Source organism: Planococcus citri, chromosome 1, assembly GCF_950023065.1.
Source record: "Planococcus citri chromosome 1, ihPlaCitr1.1, whole genome shotgun sequence".
Lineage (NCBI taxonomy): Eukaryota > Metazoa > Arthropoda > Insecta > Hemiptera > Pseudococcidae > Planococcus > Planococcus citri.
In genome coordinates this window covers 83,106,924-83,113,558 of record NC_088677.1, presented here as the reverse complement: position 1 = coordinate 83,113,558, position 6,635 = coordinate 83,106,924, and the positions used below count along the sequence as shown (strand labels likewise).

Genomic DNA, 6,635 nt, shown 5'->3' with positions numbered 1-6,635 from the left:
TATTTGTTGCAAGACATCATGTGCATCCTATCCCAGTTTTGTTGTCAATTGGCTTCTAGCATGTCTGATGGGTTTTTTCAGGATCTTTAACAGTTGACTTCGAGTTATCGGAGTTTGAGATATAGAGGTTAATTTTGGTATAAGTATTTCGAGTTAGCAAAGTTTTAAATTAGATGAGTGTTTTTTTTTTTACTAGAATGAAATGGAAACACATATTATACATGGTCGAAAAGATTAAAGTATGGAGTATGGAATGAGATTGTACAATAGGTACCATTAAAGATAACTGATATGTGAATGTGAAACAGTTTTGTATTTAATGTGATTCGAATTTACAAGTGTTTTCAACTGGAAATTCGAGTTATAGAGGCAAAACGTTGGCAACGTTCGACTTACAGAGGTTTTTCTTGTCTTTTTCAAAAATTTTACTTCGAGTTATCGGAGTTTTTGGACTTTTTACTTCGAGGTAAAGAAGTGAATTTTACATCGAGTCTTATGGAGAGTTGAAGGGAAACAGACTCCGCCTCGAGTTATCGGAGTTTTCGAGTTAACGGAGTTTGAGTTATCGAGACTCCACTGTAATTGTTGGATTTTCAATCACGTGCAATCAGTGTAGTTGTTGAATGTAGTGTAAGTCATTCTCATCTCCAGTTTTTAAAATTAGTGCCCTGATTTCATTACACTATCGCCTTCCTTTATCATTTCATAGTCTGTGTTAAATCACATCCTCTCATTTCTGGTTCATTTGGTTCTTAGCACGCTATTGGTTGCCTTGGCCATTGGCAAATATGAAATAGCATGAAGGAAATTTTGGAATGTTGGTATATTGAAATTCATGATACAGAGAAGTTGAAAGCCACAGCTGTGTCTTATTGTCCTAGTCCATGGTTTTCTGTAGAGACTCACTCCCTTGACCATTGTCGCACTCTGCCTTTCCATCCATTCACCCATACTGAAGAAGATATCTAGCAATATTCATCAATCAGTTCCTGGCTCATCAAACTGCAAGATGTTCCCACTCTGTATAATGTGAATGTTCAGATTTCCCATAGGTAATCATTGCAATCTTCATCCTGAATTCCTCATATACATACATCATTGACAATCTGGTACATCAACATCTTGATAATCTACATACTACCTGAAGTACTTCCTCTAGTGTGTTAAAATGTTGCAGTCAAATATCAAATAATCAACAGCATGTGATTATAGGGAATTGACTTCATAGCTGTGAGCAGTGAGCTGAATGAGCAGCACAGTTCCAGATTTAATGACATAATGACCGAGTACATTACGCCAAGGTCCACTCCACAGTAGGTACATACAAGGAATTTGAACCAGTATGGAATGTTTGCAAACAATACTGACAAGAAATTTGTTTTCAGCATTCTACATATTGTCAACATTTTCTATTTTACTTTATGTTTCTTTGAATCTTGTTTTTTTGAGTATTTCATTTGTAGTATGCACATTTTTTTCTTTAGTTTTTGCTTTGGTAAAGGATGAACCAAAACTAAGGGGTCCAATAATATTGGAAAACAAAAACTCTCTCCTTATTTTTCAAGCTAAAATAAGGAGAGAGTTGTTACTTTCCAATACCTATCTTTAGTTTTTGTTGATTCTGCATCATGTTTAAAAGCTAATGACAATACAGTCTACATGGCTCACCAGCTGGCATATGTTTTCTATTAAAATGTGATTGTGCCTAAAAATTATTATTTTTCTTCATTTTTGAGGTAGATTTTTAAAAATAAATCAGCATATTTATTCCGCTTTGAGGACGCTGATCACAATTTAGATATTATCAGCATATTTTAATCAATGTTAATGCTAATTCAAGTTTGTGGATCATAAATTAATTGATGTGATTATTATGTATTGAAGCAGTTTTAAAGATGATTGATGCTTCTTTTATAGTGGCTTGTGTCCCATGCAATAATTATGTAATAAGTAAAATGACAAATACAAGAAATACATAAATATTTATTGATGGTTTCCAATAATTAATTTTTATAGTGTACTAAAACTTATAGACTACAATCCATTGGTACTAGGGAAAGACATCTCAAATGTAATCATTTACAGTCACAGAATCTTCTAGGCTGCAGGTGGTAGGTATTAGGTGAGTGCTAATATCTTTGACACAAATGAAATCTTCCATCTTCACAATGAATGAATGCACAATGAAATCTGCAACAAAACAACACAAAACAATTATTTCAATATAGTCAGGGAGCCCATCTGAAAAAAATGTACGAGGGGGGTTGAAATTTGGGACCCGGCCCAAAAGTTACTATATGTATCCCTCTTTTCAGAAATGTCACTCTGGCAATTCACAGCTGGGGCTTTTAAGCACAGCGAAAGCTCAAAGTTCACAATTTTTATGAACTTTCAACTTGGAAAGTTTTATGGTTAAAACCGGTGGATTCTTATGGGATTTTTCACGCTGAATCTGAATATGCCGGTCTGTCGGCCCCTAAGTGCCCCCAAAGGGGTGCCAGAGTGGGTTAAAGGGGTAAAAATCGCAAAAATTTCTGTATTTTTTCAATAAATTTTCATAAAAATCGTCTAGGTAACAAAAAGTGCTGAATTCTTGAAGCATTTTTCGCGCTGAATCCAAATATGCCCGGCTGCTAGCCCCCAAGTGCCCCAAAAAGGGTGCCAGCCTACTTTGAAGGGGTGAAAAATGCAAAATATTTAGGCTTTTCACATCTTATTTGCATAAACGTAGCATTATTCCATAATTATTTTATTCGAAAGTGGTTTGCAAGCACATTTTTGAAAATAGCATTCCATATACTATCAAAGGAGGTGATCAGTATCGCCCCACCGATTTTCTTGCTGCTATGAGAAATGATAATTTTAAAGAATCTTTAGTCCAGTTTTTGGTAAATTATTGGTTGACGTTCGATTTCTCAGAACTCGTCATCGTGGTTCCTTGTCCTTTACAGGACATTGGAAATAGCATTTTTTGTGGTACCCTAACAGGGTGAAGGCGAATACCTATTGCCAATGCGATTATTCTGGGGAATTGACGTTGTTTCGAGCTTCCACTAATGTCACTCGCAATGATGCTGATTGTATATCATTTTCCAAGGACGCCGATGGTATTTTAAAAAGTCATGTATCGAATGTTTTGAGTACTGATTTTCACGAAGAAGCAGGCTCTCACATCGTTTTGCATTTACTTCATTCAAGAGGAAATGTTGTGATCCAGAGTCAGGATACATATGTTTTAATAATCATTTTAGGAAACATCTTCAAATTATCGAATATTACGGTGTTGCTAAAAGTAGGAAAGCATTTTAACCAAACTCATTGTCTCATAAATTGTACCGAATTGGCGAATACTTTGGGTAGAGACTGATCTCTGCCAAGCGCTACCAGCATTTCATTGTTTCACTGGCTGCGATTATATGCAATACACCCACATTCTATCATAAAGCCGAAGTACAACCATTCAAACTTCTGGAAAAAAACCCAAGATTTCAAAAGAGCTTTCAAAAATTTTGAAGTTTCAACAACGTTGAGACAATTAAAGAAGATATTGAAGAATTTGTAGCATTGATGTACGGCGTCAAAAATTGCAAAAACGTGGACAAATGCAGGTATATCATCTTTAAACAGCGTTTCTGCTCCAAAAAAACTGGGGAAAAAAAATGTTTGAGAAACTGAATTATTCTTTGAGCTGCCTTCCACCATGTTCGCGAGTACAACAACACATCATGAGGTGCCACTACATCTGCAGTATCTGGCTTCAGCCAGAGGGGAATACAGCCATCTCACCAAGTAGCAGTGGCTGGATTTTACACGAAGGTAAATACGTACCTCACTGGTATGAAAGTGAGATGATACCCTCTTTGCTGGAAGTAACAAATGAGGCAACCAGTGCCGAAAACGAAGAACAGACAGATAAATGCGAAGAATTGGCTGATGAAGAATCTTCAAAGTGATGATTCAGATTTTGAGTAATTTTTTTTTGTCAAGAAGTATCTATATCTAAAGTTGTCGTATTTCTCTTGTAAAAAAATCAATACATATACTTGTACCTTACTGTTTGTCAAAATTTTTCAAAATAATATGTAATTGTAGGAACATCATAAACATTCTCAGTGTCTCTAGAACAATGATATTTTTTCCTCTTCAACATATTAAGGCAGTTGGGCAGCATTTAGAGGTAGGTAGTGACACATTTGATTTCAGAATACTTGCAAACCGCCTTGGAATAAAACAATTATGGAATAATGCTACGTTTATGCAAATAAGATGTGAAAAACCTAAATATTTTGCATTTTTCACCCCTTCAAAGTAGGCTGACACCCTTTTTGGGGCACTTGGGGGCTAGCAGCCGGGCATATTTGGATTCAGCGCGAAAAATGCTTCAAGAATTCAGAACTTTTTGTTACCTAGACGATTTTTATGAAAATTTATTGAAAAAATACAGAAATTTTTGCGATTTTTACCCCTTTAACCCACTCTGGCACCCCTTTGGGGGCACTTAGGGGCCGACAGACCGGCATATTCAGATTCAGCGTGAAAAATCCCATAAGAATCCACCGGTTTTAACCATAAAACTTTCCAAGTTGAAAGTTCATAAAAATTGTGAACTTTGAGCTTTCGCTGTGCTTAAAAGCCCCAGCTGTGAATTGCCAGAGTGACATTTCTGAAAAGAGGGATACATATAGTAAATTTTGGGCCGGGTCCCAAATTTCAACCCCCCTCGTACATTTTTTTCAGATGGGCTCCTGGACTAATAGGAGTTGAATTGAATGAATTAATACAAAAAAACAGACTCATACAATTAATTTTCAATCAGCCGTCGTTAAAGCCACCGGAAAAATAAAAAAATTACTCTAATGATACAAAGAAGCATTTCAGTTTTGAAAATCAAATTTACTGCTAGAAATGACCTATTTTAGGGGCTCACAAGAAATTGGTCATTTTGAGAAGAATGGAGCGTCGTCGGGTCTGGCTCCGGAAATTAATTCCCCGTCTGGAAAAACCCCCACGGATATATGGAGGATTGATACTCATAATATATGAACTTTTGAATCAATTTTGCAAGTTGTAGAGAGCTTTTTAAGCTGTACGAACTGTACGAATGTGAAGGTTTTTGGGTTCGGTGAGTTTGTTTCTGGTGTTGGTTCTTGCAAAAAGCTCAAAGTCTCCTCCTAAATGAAGCTTTTTTTCATAAAAGTTGAGCTTTCAAGTAGAAAAAAGCTCGATCGACTAAAATAAACGAGCTTGACGTGATCAGCGATGCATAATTCGTGATAATCGACTATTCGTACACGCTATTTGTCTTTCATATGGCAGAAAAGCTCAATTTTGAAAATGCACATTTTTTCAAATTTTGATCATTTTTGAATGTCCTAAAAGATGCTAAATGAGACCAATTTCATTGGGAGAATATAGAGTATCAGGTGGTTCGATACTCCTAATACTTGAACTTTCGAATCAATTTTGCGAGCTTTAGAGAGCTTTTTAGGCTGTACGAACCGCACGACTGAGTGGGTTTTTGGGTACGGAGAATTCGTTTCCGGCGTTGGTTCTTGACAAAAGCTCAAAGTTTCCTCCGTAATGAAGATTTTTTTTCATAAATGCTGAGCTTTCAGGTAGAAAAAAGCTCGATCGACTGAAACTAACGAGCTTGACGTGATCAGCGATGTTGAATTAGTAATAATAGACTATTCGTACAGTTTATTTGGTTATAATTTGGCAGAAAAGCTCCATTTTGAAAAACCACAATTTTTCAAATTTTATTCATTTTAGAGTATAAATGGTGCTAAAAGAGACCATTTTCATTAGGAGAATATGGGATATTAGGAGGTTCGATACTCCTAATACTTGAACTTTCGAATCAATTTTGCAAGCTTTAGAGAGTTTTTCAGTCTGTACGAACGTTACGAATAAGGGGGTTTTAGGGGTCGGCGATTTCGTTTCCGGCCTTGGTTCTTGCGAAAAGCTCAAAGTTTCCTCCAAAATGAAGCTTTTTTTCATAAAAGTCGAGCTTTCAGGTAGATAAAAGCTTCGACACGTAAAATAAACGTGCTTGACGTGATCAGCGATGCTGAATTAGTGATGATCGACTATTCGTATGGGCTATTTGGCTTTCATTCGGCTGAAAAGCTCAACTTTGAAAAAGCACAATTTTTCCAATTTTGATCATTTTCGAGAATAAAAGATGAATCGGTCAGTGCAGAAAGGTAACAAGTCACATTTTTGAAAAAAATTTTTTTTGCGGAAATGGGGGTTTCAAAGTATGGCGGATCGACTGGTGATGTCAGATTTCCGCAAAACTGCCGGGAAAGTGGTATTTGGGCGCAGAAAAAGGGCGGATCCGCATTTATGACTTTTTTGTAAAATTTTTTTAATTCCTTGAAAAATAACTAACATTTTTGAGAAGACCATTTTTTGAAATTTAAGTTAATCTCTGAACTGAAAAATGATGAAAAAATTAACAACTTCGACAAAAAGTCTTAGAACTCAAGGGGTTTTTGGTCAATTTAAACGGGATAGCAGTCTAAATGATGTACTTAGATGTAGAATCAAGCCCCATTCGTGCCCGAGAAATTTCGAAAGAAATTTTGTCAATTCAGTGCAGAAAGGGTCTAAGTCCCATTTGTTTAGGCAGC

General features: G+C 36.1%; 1 long non-coding RNA gene across 2 annotated transcripts in view; it reads right to left on the bottom strand.

Moving 5' to 3' along the window:
• Positions 1–1,963: 1,963 nt before the first annotated feature.
• The window catches only part of LOC135838325 (uncharacterized), a 345,767-nt gene continuing 341,095 nt past the window's right edge, over positions 1,964–6,635 (bottom strand). For both annotated transcript variants that reach the window (XR_010557381.1, XR_010557386.1), the window contains exon 13: positions 1,964–2,190. This is a non-coding gene — a long non-coding RNA (uncharacterized LOC135838325). The remainder of the gene's footprint in view (positions 2,191–6,635) is intronic.